Source organism: Triturus cristatus, chromosome 9, assembly GCF_964204655.1.
Source record: "Triturus cristatus chromosome 9, aTriCri1.1, whole genome shotgun sequence".
In the NCBI taxonomy this organism is placed as follows: Eukaryota; Metazoa; Chordata; class Amphibia; order Caudata; family Salamandridae; genus Triturus; species Triturus cristatus.
Genome location: NC_140592.1, coordinates 1121039733 through 1121057650, shown reverse-complemented (window position 1 = coordinate 1121057650; position 17918 = coordinate 1121039733).

Below are 17918 nucleotides of genomic sequence, written 5' to 3'. Positions count from 1 at the left end.
AATTCAATTTCCTTCTTCTATCCTTTTCCTCTATAGACAGCGGTCCTTTGATTGTTCCTATTTGCATAGGTTCAACCTCCGCTGACTTCAAATCAGATTCTTTCTTGTCCTGTTTAAACACTGCAAACCGTGGCTCATAACGTGTTTTATCACCTTTTCGTTCTCCCAAACGATGATCTAATTTTACCACTAAATCCACAAACTCGGAGTAATCATCAGGGAGATTTACGATGTGCGCCAAGGCATCCTTTAATTCGTCACGCAAACCCCTATAAAATAATGAGGTGCGCTTTTCCTCTGGCCACTGAGTCTCAGTCAACAGTCTATTAAAAGCTGTGACATAGGTTAACAAATCCTGCTTACCTTGTTTCAAATTTAGGAGTTCATTATCACTAGCCTGAATGTACGTATGTCGTGCAAACAATTTGGTCATAGTCCCTTTGAACTGAGGCCAGTTATGCAAAATTGGATCATTCCTGTCAATATAGGGTATAGACCAATTGGCTGCTGTACCTCCTAAATAAGAAAGCACAAAAGCCACCTTTGTTGCGTCATTAGGAAATAACTGTGGTTTGCAGATAAAATGTAATTGGCATTGACTGATAAATACACTAAACTTATTACTATCTCCAAAGAAACGCTCCGGAGCAGATAGTGGAACTACATTAGGAAATGACACCGTGACTTGTACTGGAGGTGCAGTAGTATCTGAATCTAAACCACCCCTAGAAGATTTGGGGCCATATGTAGGTAGCCCAATACCGGTCGGTAACGGACGATTTTCGGTAAATATACCGTTACCGACCGGTATTTAGGCTTTTGAGATGTAGGGGGATCATTTCTGTATTCGGTAATTTACCGAATCGGTAATTTTACCGATTCGGTAAATACCGAATACAGAAATGAGATGTAGGGGGAGTGTGTGGTGGGTGTGGGGATTCGTTATTTACCACCAACTGAAAGTTGGTTGTAAATGACGAATGTCTCTGTTAATGCAGTATTTGGCCCTTAGATGTGTGCAATGTGGCAGACACACATGCCCTCAGGGCATGTATGTGTGCCACATGTGCACACATGCAGGAATCAGGGGTGCAACAGGGTGTCAATGTGACACCCTGCCACCCTTGATTGAGCTCCCTCCATTACCGATTCGGTATTTACCGATTCGGTAATGGTAACTGGCTTCCCATTGATTCCTATGGGACTCCTGGCCCATAGGAATCAATGAGATACAGGTTACCATTACCGAATCGGTAAATACCGATTCTAAAATACCGACACTTACCGAATCGGTATTTTTTTACCTACATTACATTTACCGATTCATAAATACCGAATCGGTAAAATTCGGTATTTAAGAATCGGTAAATGTAATTTACCTACATAAGGCCCTTAGTCTTCTTATCTGAGTCAGAAAAACCCTGGTACAGAAGGGGAAAATGGAACATCCCATAAAGACTCTCTAGGCCTATAACGAACTACTTCTTGTCGCAACACCACATTTTCCTGCTTTAACTTATTTATTTCCAATTGCATCTTCGGCATCATATTTGTGATCATTTGACCCCTTTCTACATCTTCACTTAAGGCCTGAGCCATTGCACGACTATCGATTCCTTCGTCTTCCAAATCCATGTCTCTCAAGACCCCTTTAAGTTTTTAGTAAAGGCTTGCGCTTCTGTCAAACCTTCACTCACCTGAAGTCCGGGGTGTCACCTTGAGAGACGTGAAGATTTTTCTCGGCTACCCCCAAGAGCTTACCTCCAGCAAACCAAATGTAAATTGCAGCTTACTGAATGTAAACACTTAAGGGAAGGGGGAAGTGGACAAAATAAAAAAAGAGAGAGAGAAACACGCCACTCTTCTACTGCGCTGTGATTGTTCAGTCGCCTCTGGTGGTAACTTTTCTCTGAGTAACAAGGCATAAAATAAAACAGACATAAGTGTTTGTGTCAAAGTAAAGGTAATTAGTTTGCGTCTGATAATCACCTTAAATAACATTCATACCTCTTAGTTCTGGTCTTACTTCCGCCAGAACGTCACATGGTAAATGTGCAGAATTTTCTATTGTGTTGATTTACACTGTTCTCTGTAATATAAGCAAACACACTTAATCTACACCCTAACACATCTGGACATTTGTATATAATCCTAAATCTTGATAACTTACAAAGTAAAAAGAATGACAAAACTGTGTATAAATATTGTCTTTTGTTTTCAGTTGTTAAAGTTCTTTTGTATCCTCTTTTAGGTGTTTAAAACAAGTTCTTGCCAAGCTGAGGAAGGAGTCCATAAGATAAGTATTGTTTGTTCTCCCCGCGTCTTATAACAGAATTAACGAGGACTTACTTGTTCTTTCTTCGTGTATTGCGCGCAAAACACTAACTCACTGTTTTTTCTTCTTTTCAGGTCGTGGCTCCTTTAAGAACTGGAGTTGGTTTGCTGGACTCCCGGATTCCTGTTTGCTGCCGGTGGGGAAGAAGAGCTGGTGAGAACCGGAACTCGATTCCTGACTCCGGAAACAGGAAGAAGCTAGATGGAAGAGATCCACAGACGGGAGCTCCGGAGGAAGACCAGATGACTTAAGACTTCAGGTAAGCGGGAAACATCGGACGAGCGCAAGCAATGTCTAACGTTTGCCGTGTGTTTAAATAGGTTTAGACTGGGTGGGGTTGCTGGAGCACGTACCGAGGCTTACACGTGCCGTTTTAGACTGGGTGGGGTTGCCGGAGCATGCACCGAGGCTCACACGTGCAGTAACGGTTTCAGAAGCCGCACATGTATTCAAACCCCGTGTCAACTGCCATGAGCTGTAACGTGACTTCTGGGGTGCAATCCGATCATGTGCAAGCAAGTTTATGCCTATACACGTGCATGTTTAGCAAACGGGGCAGAAACGATGTTGTTTGACAAATATGAGTGCAGAATGCAAAAGCATACCGATGATTTGAACAACATCTTCAGGATGGCGATGCAATGCCCCCATTTGTCATAAATAAAGAAAGGCAACACAAACAAAGGCAACAAAGGCAACAAAGGCAGAAGCAATAAAAATATAAATAATACAATTACATCTTAAGCAGTTACATGAGATTTAGCATGTTCCTGAAGGCAGACCCTAACAGGTGACACCATGGCTATACTCTGAGAGAAATTCTGAAAGTCAATATCTACAACGGACAGTGGGGTCAACGTGAATGATGGGTCTCCTGTTCGGAGGACATTGTTTTTTTCTTTTTTCTTCGCCTACCCATACTTATATGAGTAGCTTGATATTGTTGGTATAAACCTGGATGGAAATTAGTACTGTCAATGACTTCTACACCCAAGCTACCTATGTGGATTCTCGCCAAATTCCATAGCCATGCAAATTAATATATTGTAGTAGAACACCATATGCATAACAGAAGTGGACAATGATTCAAGCACCCTACAGTCTTTGGGCCCGATTCACAAAGGTAAACCGAGACCAAAAGTCTAGCTTTCTGACTTTTGGTATTCACAAAGAAATTAATGAGCATTATCTTTATGACTGCAGAGTTTCCGCACTCCGGGCAGAGTTTCTGCACTTGGGGTGATGTTTCCACTCTTAGGGTGGAGTCTCCGTACTCGAGGTGGAGGAAGTATAATTTCATACACCTGCAGACTATTCATACCATCTGTAACCCTTGCACTACAAACCACATAAAAGCACCACACATTCAATGCTCTAGGTTTTCCACACCTACACTTCACCTACTTGCTCTGCACCTTGCTTTGCTTTGCTTTCAGAAAGTAACATTTGAGGATATTGAAGAACTATTTTGAGGAGGCTACCAATACAATTGTATCATTTGTAGTGAGTAACTACAAAAAAAACAGCATGGTTTAGCGCCATACTTTAGCAGTAAAACACAAAAGCAGCCCCAAGGCAGAGGTTGGCAACTGCAGTCAGTGCATTTGGAGAGGATCTCCATACCATCACAGACATCAAAAAGAAGTACCATGATAAGAAGAGGTAGGTGAAGGAGAAGTTCACCAGGATAAAGTTAGCCAGAGCTCTCCCTGGTGGACAAACTGGAACCCATCTCCGTCTCTCTCTATGTGAGAAGGATGTCCTCTCCACCATGCACCTCCACCTGCAACATGGGCTGCCTATGAATGATTACTTTAGTGCAGTGCCAGGTAATATGTGATGATTTAAACAATTTCATAAAATGATAATTTGTACAATACACTGCAAATGTGATTATGGAAGTCACTTCAAGTTTGTGCAAATATTCATGGTGAGTTAGACCCTCATGTGTCTCATTTTGTCTATTGCACTACAAGTCCCAGAATGCTTTATGAAGGAAATCGTAACTGCCAATTTCTCTTCACAGACAGTGTGATATCACTGCTGGTGATTTCACTTTACCCTGGTAAATGGTACTAGAAAATGCGTCTGATTTAGTAACCATCACTGTTGCCTTGTAATTGCAATTAGAAAATATGTGAAAAGTTGTACATAATCATCATGTGTTGGTATTGTCTGAGTGGATTCACCCACTGGAGCTGATGTTTCTGCTTTTGCAGGGAGGTATTGTCTTGGGGCACATCAACCCATACCACCAGCACAAATTGGTACGTAAATATGGCCAGAAGAGGATCCCATTTACTACATTGTGATCAGGCAACTGATAGATATTTTACATAGCATCCATGAGTAGTCGCAAACATGTGAACTGAACTAGGAAATGTAGTTCATTACATGTGTCAGCTAGAATGTAAACTAAATATACTCATATCATTTTAGGCCATGTGTCATTGGCCAGAAAACACAGACTACAGCGATCTCTGCACCATGTACAGGTATGACATATGGTCAGGCAGAACACATTGGGCGAATGGTAGACCGTGGTAAGTACACTTAATAGCTCATAGTCTTAAATATTGGATTCTTTCTCAGCAGTATGTGATGTGTGTCTAATATCCCTGTTGTCACTTATCTCCATATGTCCAGATATGGCTCATAAGCGTACACTACTTCATAACATGTGGGCTAATGAAAGTATGACTTGCTTATATTGTCTCATCTTAAGAGTAGTAGCCTCAACTGGGTTGAAAGTATATGCCTATGACATATACATGTAAAATGGTTCCCATCATCCTTTGTATTGAAATATTGTTATGAATGTTACATGACAGTTGCTGTCAGGACTTCCTCAGTGATACAAAGTTCACAATCCATGGATATGGGAGACATTATGGCTGCAGCAGTCAGACACCCTGCCATCCGTCTGTCAGGTAAGTGTGCCATGTAGTGTTGTAAACTATTGATTCTCAAATAGGGCACAATAACCAACCTTTGGCAAATGAAAAAAAATAGCAGATAGTGCCACTTTTTTGAAGCATCTGCAGTTGGTTTGTGATATATTACCAACATACTCAGCGATGTCTGTCTGTGTTCATTTTGTATGTTCACATATAATTCATGCTGAACATTAATTACGGTGTCACTTCCTTCTGAAGTTGCTGCATTGAGGACCACATCTTCTGCCACACTCAAGGAGCCAGGTTACACAGCTGACATCACGGGGATCTCAATACCACAGAGAGCTGTGGCTGGAGCTGGTGAGTTTGACTTTGCATTGCACATCTGCATTGAACACCTCAAAGCTGCAGTGTGAGCTGTCACATGTGGGATTACACAAACCACATCACATGCGGAACATCAGATAAATGCAAAGATTATTTGACCTAACCCTTGTGTTACAGCACATTATATACGTTTGCAAATATGTATCCTGTTGCAACCTTTCTGTCAGATGCAGAGGACAATGTGTCGCTTGAGAAAGCTGAATCCTCCACCATTGGAGGGAGGTGGGCAATCCAGGGAGAGAACCCAATCCTCCTCCAAGCAGCAATGTCAGCTGCCAGCACCGCTCAAGAAGAGGAAGAAGAAGATGAAGAAAAAGAACATGATCAGGTTCTGTTCCTGGAGGAGGACCTGGATGATCAGGAGTGCATTGTTGGCCCACTGGGTAAAACACTGAAGCCTACAATGGGTCCGGCCAGCATTGTGCCTCCCACTTCACCTCTGAGAACTGGCTATTCTCTGCAATCAGTCAACCAGTCACATCATTCACCTACCCCAACAGAACTATCCAGTACTCACAACCCTCATGTCCCGGGTAGAAGTGCTGTTTCTCCTACACACTCCTCCCATGAAAGAGCATCCCAGGCTTTTCTTATTTATCTGAGGGACCTAATACCCCTGGTGAGGAGCAGGTAACCAAAAGGCACTGATATCCTCCCCACAGCCGCACCACGTTATCCCTCTTCATGCTGGTGGACCCAACAATCATATCGGAGACTGTCCCATGTGAAGGGGCTGTCGGATGGGTATGGTGGCCAGTGGGAGGATGGATTTTCCCAACAACTGGCCAATGTGAGGCAGGACATTTGTGTCCTAGAGGCTACTCTGTGTAACATTTTAGACTCCCTACAGGGAATACAGTAAATCCATCAGATGATTGACAGACAGACCTGTTTGTTGGACAGAATTGGGCAATCTTGCCAAGACATGGCAAGAAGGCAAAATTACACCATAGCAATCTATAGGGAAGAGAATTGCCTTGGTAATGAAGATGAAGGAGGGCATGTTGAAACTTTACCAAAATCGTCCTTCATGGTCAACACAGGGAGTGGGGACCCAACACACCTACCTGAACCACACACCACCCACCCATCTGAACCACAACCTGCACAGGCACCCCCCTATGTACACAGGCACCAGAACCCTGCACATGCCCCTCCTGCACACTCATGACCCCCTGCCTAGTCACATCCCCCACCTGTGCAGGCACCTTCACCCCCAGTACAGGCACCTCCCCCCACCCATACAGACACCCTCACCCCACCTGTACAGGAATCCACACCCTCTGTACAGGCAATTCCACCCCTGTACAGTCACATCCATCAATGGTACAAGCAGATGCACCACACCCACCCACAGATCAGCACCAACACAATAAACACACTTACAAAGATCCTCACCACCTCAACTGTGAAGATCACTGTAAAATATGAATACTCCCAATATGAGTAAATAAAAAGTTTTTTTTCCACAAGTAATAATGAGTTGCATAATAGTTGATGATGGTCAATTAGTTACTCTGGTGGTAGGTCATATATGTGTCGATAAATGTGGAAATGGAGTACGCTCCCGGAGCGGAGACTCAGCACCTGGGGCGGAGACTCTGCATCCAGGGCACAGATTACACAGTCAAGCCAGAAAACAAAGATGTTATACAGAGAATGACAAACAGGAAAAAAAGCAGGAAGTTAAATAAAGGAAGTTGCGGGCAGCCATTTGATGGTCATTCTGAGCCATCCTCACCTCTAAGCAAGATCCTCTGCCTTCCTGCTGCTCTGTTTAACTAACCTGTACCCAGCAAACACAACAAGATGATGGACAGAGGGCTGAAGCCTTTCAAATACCAGTCAAGAGATCTGGGTTAAATCCATTGTTCTTTTGCTCAACATGCCATCCCAGTTTGGACCCAGCCATATGCAAATCATTCCTGACACTGCTCTCCATGGAAACAGTCCAGCGCAAACTGCCAGACCATGTCCTCCTTGAACTGGAAACAAGCATCCTGGGACCACTTTTTGGGGTATCACCCCTCAACAGCCAGGCTAGCTTGAATACAGTTGCACAGTGAGCAAGGGACCCACGTCTGGGCATACCCTAGGCTGGGGGTGAATGTTTGCATTGTTAAACATTCCGTCCATCATCTGTTCTTTTAACTAACCTGCACCTAACATGGCTGAGGGACTTGAGGACAAGGCTCCCTCATTCAGTGAAACTATTTTGAACATACTGAGTGGGTACTTGATAAGTACCCTCAGCTTTATGGGGTACCAGAGGAACACCTGAGTAATGCAGTGTGCAACCAAATCTGTAGCGTTCTTACTGGATGCTGCTGTGCAAAGTGTGTGTACCTGCGGCAGCCTAAATTGTGAGGTGAGCACTGAGAGTATGTGTTAATACAACAATAATGGCCCAGACAGTGCCAGCTAGCCAGCCCTTGACAAATATCTCACATGGTACCTGAAAGCTTTCCGTAGACAGTGACGTATGATAATAGGTGGACATTAGTACTAGTTGAATGCAGGAAGGAGTTTGTTTCTGAGCATGCAGTCCTGCCAAGTTTCCCAGGTCCATACATGATGTGAAACTCCAGTGCAGGGTTTTTCTTTGAATTCTGGGACTTCTAGTCTTGTTTTTTCCATAGTAAAACAGGACTACAAGTCCCAAAATTCAAAGAAAAAAAGAACTGACCTGCAGTGGTACATCATGCATGGACCTGAAAAATGTGGCAGCAATGAGCATACACAATCCCACGATCCATGTCATTATAGAGGTCAACTTGAACAATGGTGTATGCATGACAGATATATGGCCACACAGCCACATGAGTTGCCGCACACACAAACACAAGGGGCCTGATTTACAATGGACCTCTGCAGTCGTGGCAGAGGCGTTGCAGTCGTGGGGGAGTCTCCGCATTCGTGGTGGAATCTTGGCAATAACTTCTGCACTCGTGGCACAGGCGTTGCAGTTGTGGGGGAGTCTTCGAACTCATGGAGGAATCTTGGCTATGAGAACTCTCATTGCTGAGATTCTGCCCCAAGTGCAGAGACTTCCCCACGATTGCAGGGCCTCTGCCACAAGTGTGGATGCCCTTTGTGAATTAGGTTCATGATATTTTTAATACCTGTACATTCATATGTTTCATGTTATGAATCCTAAATACAACTTCACAAAGATGTTTACAGTTGTGCATTCAATAATGTTGGATTACATCACATATGCCACATGAAGATCAACAGAGTGTGTAGTAATATTATTGTGGTATATTGCTAGCCATGATGATACAACATGGGTAAAGAGTAGATCATGAGCAAGGATGTGTTGAACATTCCTATCCTTACTATGTCAGCTCCACAACTTCTATGTCTCAGAGACCAACATTAAATTCCTATTGTAATACTGTACAGGGAGGTCTCACACATGCAAAGACATTTAGGGCCATATGTATGAAGCAAACGTTGCAAATCGCAAAAAACAGCGTTTGCGACTAAAATTTTGCTAAACGCGATGTATGAGAAATTTTCGCATCGCAAATATAAGGAATCGCTAAAATAGCAATTATTCATACAGCGATTCAAAAATTCTGCGAATAATGGTGCAAATTCCAAAATTGCGATTTGCACCTAGCGAAAATCGTAATTTGAAAAATCACATTTTTGGTAATGGCAATGAAATGTATGAAAAAATCACAAATTGCGATTTCATCATATTCGCTATTTTGAGAATCGCAATTACCACCAAGTCTGAGCAGGTGGTAACCAGGTGCAACCTATTTAAGGAGGCCCACAATGCAACAGATTTTTCCACAATGGCTGGGCTGTATGTGATAGCCAGGAGGCTGCGAATCAGAGCTGCTGCACAGAGGAGGAGACGCCAGGAGAGGATCTTTTGTGCGCGCATAACCCTGTTCCAGCGGACTGAGGAGGAGACCCATACAAACTACAGGCTGGATGAAGAGAGCATCCTTGATTTAATGGACACACACCATCCCCACCCACATCCAGGTCCTGTGCTCATTGCACTTCTTGGCATCAGGCAGCTTCCAGGGGGTGATAGCCTCAGCAGGAGGGGTCTCACAGAGTGCATTGTCGCGATTTTTCCACACGTTCCTTGATGCCATTCTCCAGAGGCTGCATCACCACATCCACTTCCCCAGCACATCACAGGCACTAGACCAGACCAAGCAGGAGTTCTATCAAATAGCCCAATTTCCCCACGTCATTGGATGTATAGATGGGACACTTGTCGCTATATCCCCCTTCACAGAACGAGTATGTGTTCAGGAATCGCAAATCCTACCATTCCCTGAACATACAGGTGGTGTGTAATGCCAAACACATCATCACCGACATTGTCGCAAAATACCCAGGCAGCACGCATGACGCCTTCATCTTCTGCCACAGTGGGATACACCGTTGACTCATAAGTGGGGAGTTTGGTGAGGGATACCTACTAGGTAAATGCATTTGAACAAAGGACACACTAGTAAAGGATAGCATTGGCAGGACAGTGTTTAACCATATTCCTCCTACCCCACAGGTGACAGTACATATGCCATCTGTGATTTCATTCTGAATCCCTACCTGAATCCTGCCAATGCTGGGGAGCGGAGGTACAACAGTGCCCACATAGCAACCAGATGTACCATTAAGCGGACCTTCGGGATACTCAAGAGCAGATTCAGATGCCTACATAAGAGTGGAGGGGCACAACAATATAGCCCACAGACCTGTTGCAAGATAGTGCTAGCATGTGCCATGCTGCACAACATCGCCACCAGGAAAGGTACCCCAGTGGAGCTAAGTGAATTGGATTCATCTGATGATGAGGGGCCAGCGCCAGGACGCATGCCAGCCGGTATAGTTGGTGCAGCTGCTGGGCGCCAGAGGTGAGATGAGATCACACAGAACTATTTCTAGGTAAGAAAATATGACACAATGCTAAACATCAGTTGTGAGGCAGTGTTTTATTTCCTTAACTTCAGGAGAAATGACGGCACACAGCCTGTGTTCCACACAATGTATAGTCAAATGCACAGCACATGTAATTATCACAGTGCGATTGCACAATCAGGAGCAAGTGTCAATGTGAACTGGGTTGAGGCACCCATCTCCTAGTCCAACTTAGTACACCTCAAGTGTGGCGCTGTCCTACCGGAGCCCCTGGCAGGGGGTGCACAGTGCCCTCCTCACATGTCCCAGTAGCCCTGCTGTGACGCCCACTACGACGCCTATCTGGGGAAGTGGGTGGGGGTGATGCTGCTCCTGCCTAATTGTGCGTCCTCATCTTTTGGAGTGAGCACTCCTGGTCCAGTAGTGCGAGCTGCCCGCAGCTCATCCACAGCAGATGTGATCTGTACCAGGGCCCTTGCCACGTCCTGGCTGTTGTGTGCCACCTCACGCTGCATACACATGACATACATATGACATATGACAGCACATTTGTTGCTGAGGACAGCCGGTTTACTGCCCGTGTGTATAGGTCTGGGGGCTGCATCACCCTGTGCCAAGCAGCACGATTTGCCCTCAGTTCCGCCCAGAGTGCCTCCAGGGCACCCGTCATGCCCATGAAGCCAGCCCTGACCTCCCTCTGTAATGACCGTATGATTTTCGCCTGCAGGCGCTGTATCGCCAACATTTGCCCCTCCAGCACGCAGAAGACTGTGTCCTCTCTTGGGGCTGCTCCACTGGTGGATGTAAGTGCCCTGCACCTTGATGGAACTGGCAGGATCGGATCAGCACGGTGTTGTGGCTCTGGCTGTGCTGGGACTGGTTGTACATCGCCATCGGTGTCCTGGCCTTCATCCTCCAATGGGGCAGTGGTGGCACTACAATACGCCTGCAGCGTTTTGGAGGGATTACTGGGCTGTCCTCATCCTCCGTTTCACCCTCTTGCCCTGGTGCCTCTGAGTTTGGTGATTCGTCCTCTCCTCTTCTGACTAGTTCCTGTGTTTCTGATGGTGCTGTGGACGTAAAGGCACACATTAATTTTCTGTCCAGACTTGCACTTGTCATGTATTAAATTTCACTCTTTGGAATTACATGGGTCCTGTCTGTCTGTATTTTGCCTTTACTGATGTGCATATGCTGTTAGGGACTGGCTGGGTGTAAATGCACCACTGTAATGTGCATGTGACTACATCTCCCATAATATATTGCTGTGTGTGCTTGGGTACCTGCACTGGAGTTTTTGTTTTGTTCTGTCCATGGGTCGCTACTGGGTGTGTGGGGGTAGTTGGGAAGTATCAGGGTGGTGATGGCATGCTTCTTACCTTGTCTTGGTGCCGGGGGGTCGGAGTTGTCCAGGTCAGACACGCCCATCACACACTCTGGTAGCAGGGCCCCCTTGACCAGTTCATCAAGTGGTGTGGAGTCAGTGGCGGTGGAGGTCTCAGCACCAGTCTTCTTTGCTTGCTCTAACCTGGCAGCCACCTTCTCCTTGGAGCGCTGGCGCATATCATACCAGCGCTTTCTTAGATCTTCCACGCTCCTGTGGGAGACGAAAACTGCATTGACCTTGCGCTGGATGTCCGACCAGATCCTACGCTTGCGTGTCTCCGGCTCCCACAGGTACTTCTTGCAAAAGTGCAGTTCGTGGCTTATCACCATTTCCTGTATCAGGACCTCCAGTTCAGTTTCAGAAAACTTATGTTTTCTCTTCCTGGGTGTTTCCCCCTGCTGCTGTTTGTCCTGGCTGGCCATGTCTCCAGTGTCTGCCATTGGTTCTTGCACTGCAGAGTTCCCTCACCTCCACTCCTTCTCTCACACTGTGCTTCAGAAACTCAGGTGCAGCATGGGTAGTCACACTTCCTGGTTGTGATGTCATCATGCTGCACCTGAGTTTCCGATTCTCTAATTTGCGAATTTCGCAAAATTGCGAGTTTTGCAGATAAGGAACCGCTATTTGAAATGTCGCAATGAAATAGCGTTTTTTACGGAATCGCTATTTCATTACGATTTTTTATTTACATCCCGTTTTGCGATTCTCAACTTGCGATTTGCTAAAAATCGCAAATTGAGAATCGCTAAAGGGGGTTTTGATACATATGGCCCTTAATCTCCTAAACCAATGGAGTCCTTTGAGACGTCCACACTAATCACAGACATGTGCACAAAATGGGTTGCATGGCCAATCTTTTGACTCTTGACAACAGCTAGGGCCCGATTCACAGAACTAACTTAAGACAAAATCCTAAACTTACTACCATTGTGGTATTCACAGAAGGCACTTACTCATTTTGGTATTCACAGAAGGCACTTACTCATTTCGGTATTCACAGAAGTTAGGAGTCCTAACTTTAGGACTCCTAAACGCCTTCTGTGAATACCGAAAGTCTTAAAATTAGGATTTTTCTCAGTTTAGGAGTAGTAAAGTTAGGACTCCTAACTTTAGGACTCCTAAATGCCTTCTGTGAATACCGAAAGTCTTAAAATTAGGATTTTTCTCAGTTTATGAGTAGTAAAGTTAGGTCTCCTAACTTTAGGACTCCTAAACTGAGAAAAATCCTAATTTTAAGACTTTCCATATTCACAAAAGGCATTTAGGAGTCCTAACTTTAGGACTCCTAACTTCTGTGAATACCGAAATGAGTAAGTGCCTTCTGTGAATACCAAAATGGTAGTAAGTTTAGGATTTTGTCTTAAGTTAGTTCTGTGAATCGGGCCTCTAGTGTTTACATACATTATGTATGGTTTACATAGTAGTCTCAGGATGGAATTTAGGGACAGAGTGTTAAATGTCCAGCAATCATCATTGACAACAGGTTGTGAAACAACATAAGGGGTGTAACCCAGCTGGTTGCTCAAAAGAATAAAAGTAAACCAGCTGGTCATGCACCTGCATATCCTGCCCTCTGTATTGTACAATGGACCGGTTACCTGGATTCACACCTAGGTGATGGTCACGAGGTAGGTGTAAACCATGATATACTTCAACGTTGTGCAAGACACGACAGGCTTCTATTATCTTGTACACAATTTAAGGGGAGTTCAGCAGAACCCCCTATGTACAGTCAAGGCATCTGGATTGCAACTTTAGGAAACTAAATGTACGTTCTATGCTGGCTTTTGTATGAATGCATGCCCTATTGTGCCTACACTGAGGTACAACGCTGCACATCTGTATGATGTGAGGAGATGAGGGAAGAGTGCATATGCAGCATCACCTGCTGAATAAAATAAGGAAATATTTGTACATGTCCCTCCTCCACCTATATAGTTTATAATGTATGAAATAGTATATGCAGTGTCTGTTGTGGTCATGGATGTCTCATAAGGACAAGTTATTTATAATGGTTGTGAATATTAAAACAACAGTTATATATATCAAACTTGTCTGGTGCTTAAGTACTTTCTCAGAAGCCACATGTTGTAAAATTCTCCCGCTGTCAGCCCCTAAGCAAAAGGTGACCTGCAGAATATGTAGATGTCATGTGTACTGCCTGGGAATACAGCATGCACATCTATAAAGCAGACACTGGCATCACATACACCCTGCAAAGTGATTGAGTGTCAGCAATGTCTGTTGAGGCAGATGCATGCATTGTGTTGAGGTGACTGAAGAGCCACATCAGTGCAATCAATTGCACCTACCACGTCTGGAAAATGGGAATAGTGGTAGAAATCCCTAGCAACCATTTATCTTTGGGCCAGTGCAAGAGATATGCATATGTGGAGATGCACTCTCCACTTGATGCAACTCATACCTGACACAAGCCTTGGGACTGGCTTGCCTGAGAGATGCCAGGATCTTGACCTGGTCTGGGATGGCATGGGAGTGGCATGTCTCAGAGTCAAGATTTTGCTCCCAATCACAAACCATCTCGAAGATGGCATCAGAAAGAAAATGTTATCTGCACATGACAGCTTGGCTGGACATCCCAAAATGGTTGATCCTTTGTCAAAAGATCTCTCTACTCTCCTCCTGTTCCTCCTCCTCAAATCATTCTTTTGCATGACAAGGGGGGCAGACTGACAAACACATTCTGCAACATGTTCAAAGGTCTAAAAATGATATCTTGCGGCAGCTCTGGGGTTATGTATGCAGCTGGGCTGGGATTGGCTGTTTGGCTTATGACCTTCAGCTGCAGCTGGCTCGGGGGGTGGTGGGCACTGACACAGGTGTCTCGATGAAAGTAAACTTACTCGGCCCCAAAACAAGAGTTTCCCCCATGAGTGCGGAGATTCCGCCCTGACTGCAGAGATTTCTCCCAGAGTACAGAAACAGCTGTAAATATACTACTCATAAGTCCCTTTGTGAATACCGAAAGTTATAAAGTTAGACATTTGGTCTATGTTTACCTTTGTGAATCGGGCCCTTTGTGTCTGCCATAAATGTTTATTGTATCTGTTCAAGGCAGTACCTCCCACATTTGCAAGATTAGAATGGGTAGCCAAGTGACATGGGGAAATGAAATTAATGACCCTAGCACACACAGGTTACTTAATTCATTGTTTATTGTAAGAAGCACTGGGAACTTTATATTGCTTCTTGACATAAATCTATGAAATGATATCAACTGGGGTGGGTGGAGCTCACGGAGTTCTATTCCAAGGAGTTAACTAAAAACTCAGTGGGATCACACGGAGTTCTGTGAATGGCGGAATAGACTGCCTTAAACACAACCATTGTCAGTGCTGTATCAGAGGCTCTGCAAGGAAGAGGGTCTGAAGCCAGTAAATACAGCAGTGACTCTGCAGTAGATCAGGCCATGTCACCAAAGACTGGTAAAAGGTGCAGTGCAATTCTGCCGGCAGCACAAGTGCTGTGACTCACACATGGTGACCTAGGATGAGCAGAGATCTGCCAAGTGCAACAAGGATCATATACTAACAACACACAAACATGCGAGCCTTCTAGTACACAGAGCCTTCCCTGTGAAATGCTCCTCTTTGGGTCTGTACACTGTAGCAGGCCTCCTCTGTTAGTACTAACAAAAACTGGAGGGAGAAAGAGTCCCTGCTTCTCCACGGGGCACAAGAGAGCACTACGACATGTGCCAGTGTTCACTACTTACCAGGGCACTCGGTACTCGGTCTGCAGTGGATCCTTGGCTTCTTCTATTAGTGCAGGTGATAATGAGGCAGAAAGAGTCCTGGCTTCTCCCTGGGGCACAAGACAGTACTACGATACATTCCGGTATTCACCACCAGCCAGTGTCCTTGGAACTTGGCCTGCAATGTATTCCTGCCTCCCAGGAACTCTTGCACACTTCGAGCCGACTCAGGTGATACAACACAATTAGTAAAGGTGCAAAGAGTCAGTAGACAACTGGAGTTCTGGGTACATAACAGTGGGAAAATGTCTCTAAAAGTAAATGTATTTACAGTATGAATGGGACTTAACTAACAGGCAGTACTCAAAACACAATGAAACAGTAATGCAACAATATAAAGACTACATGTGCCTCCTGTCAGTCATCACTAGCTAGTGTTCGTGGGCACTGAGTTATCACAGACAATGCCAAGAACATGACAGAAAAATAAATAAAACGAAGATACACAATTGATGGGCGGAATGCAGAACACATCAAAACATTCACCCCCAGTCAAGAGATCTGGGTTAAATCCATCATTCTTTTGCTCACCATGCCACCCCAGTTTAGACCTGGCCATATGCAAATCAGCCTTGACCCTGTGCCTCATGGGAACAGTCCAGCCCGAACTGCCAAGCCAGGTCCTCCCTGGACCGGCAACAAGCATCCTAGGACGGGTTTCGGGGTTTCACCCCTCTTCAGCCAGGATAGCTTGATTCCAGTGGTACAGTGAGCCCAGGACTCACGTCTGAGCATACCTGGCGCACTTAGGGCGAGAAAGCAAAAGATACACAATTGATGGACCGAATGCAGAACAAATCAAAACATTCACCCCCAGTCAAGAGATCTGGGTTAAATCCATCATTCTTTTGCTCACCATGCCACCCCAGTTTAGACCTGGCCATATGCAAATCAGTCTTGACCCTGTGCCTCATGGGAACAGTCCAGCCCGAACTGCCAAACCAGGTCTTCCCTGAGCCGGAAACAAGCATCCTGGGACCGGCTACGGGGTAACTTCCCAACTCTTCTTCAGTTAATACCTTCACTCTGGGGAGACCGTCTAGGTTCCGTATCCACCTGCTGCTGTCTGTGCCAACCTGGACGCTGTCAAAGTGAGCAGCGTGGGGATTCTCATTGGTGCAGGTCCCTGAACAAGGGCAGACCCAGGGACTCTCTAAGGCTCCGCATAGTGCCATCTCTCACTGACCGGGGAGGGAGTGATCAGGCCTGGGTGGGCGGTGGTGCTGCCTGTGGGTTCTATCACCACCCAAGGCAGTGATCCCATATCCACCTCAAGGAACCCACCAGCAAGCCCGCAGCCTGATATTGCTGCTTTTGCACCTTCCTTTTCACCCAGCTTCTGCTGGGGAAGTCCTGTCAGTCATTTATTGGGAGTTTCTGCTTGTGTGACATCATCGGGGCTCCAGGGTGCGCCGCTTGACCATGTTTAATGCCTCAGTTACACTGCTCAACGTATACCACAGCACCATCTGCTGACCACAGAGGGGATTTCTCTTAACTGAAGCTGTTTTGATTACACTACAGCATGTCTCTATACATTTGATACCATCAGCCTGAGTGCTGGTAAACTCCACCACGTGGAGCAGGTAGAGATTTGGCCGAACTCCAGAGTAGCGTAACTCCGTGAACTTCACCCCGGTCTACTATCAACCCTAACTTAGATGGGTTGAAACATAGATGGAAACTATATCTTGAGGCAGACTTGTCAGAACAAGAATGGTTGCCACATTCACACATGTTGTTAAGGTTAACTCAAACTTAATTAACTATATGTATCAGACTTATCTGACATATAAATAAAAAATACCTGAGGTATGGAAGCAAGCCTGCCTCTAATACCATGCTTAGTGAATGGTGTTCTTCCATAAGTGAATTTTGGCCTTCACGAGTAATGTAAATGAAGTGATGTCTATCTTTGAGATGTAGCATATATAACTCTAAATTTACCTTTTAGTGTATCAAATCTAAGACAGCTAAATTTCACTGTCAGTTTGTAGACCTTAAACTACTCTTTCAGAATGAAATTCACTAGCGATCTACTAAAGAGACAGGGCCTAGATTTATCAAGAATTTGCGTTTTCCTTGCACAAGGTGACACAAGGACAATGCAAAGGCTTCAGTAATATTTACAAAGCCATGCAAGGGGCTTTGCAAAGCAATGTAACACACTACAGCTGCTTCCCCTATGTTATGTTACATTTCAAGCTGAGAGGAGTCCATGGGTGGGGCATGTGTGTCCCATGCATC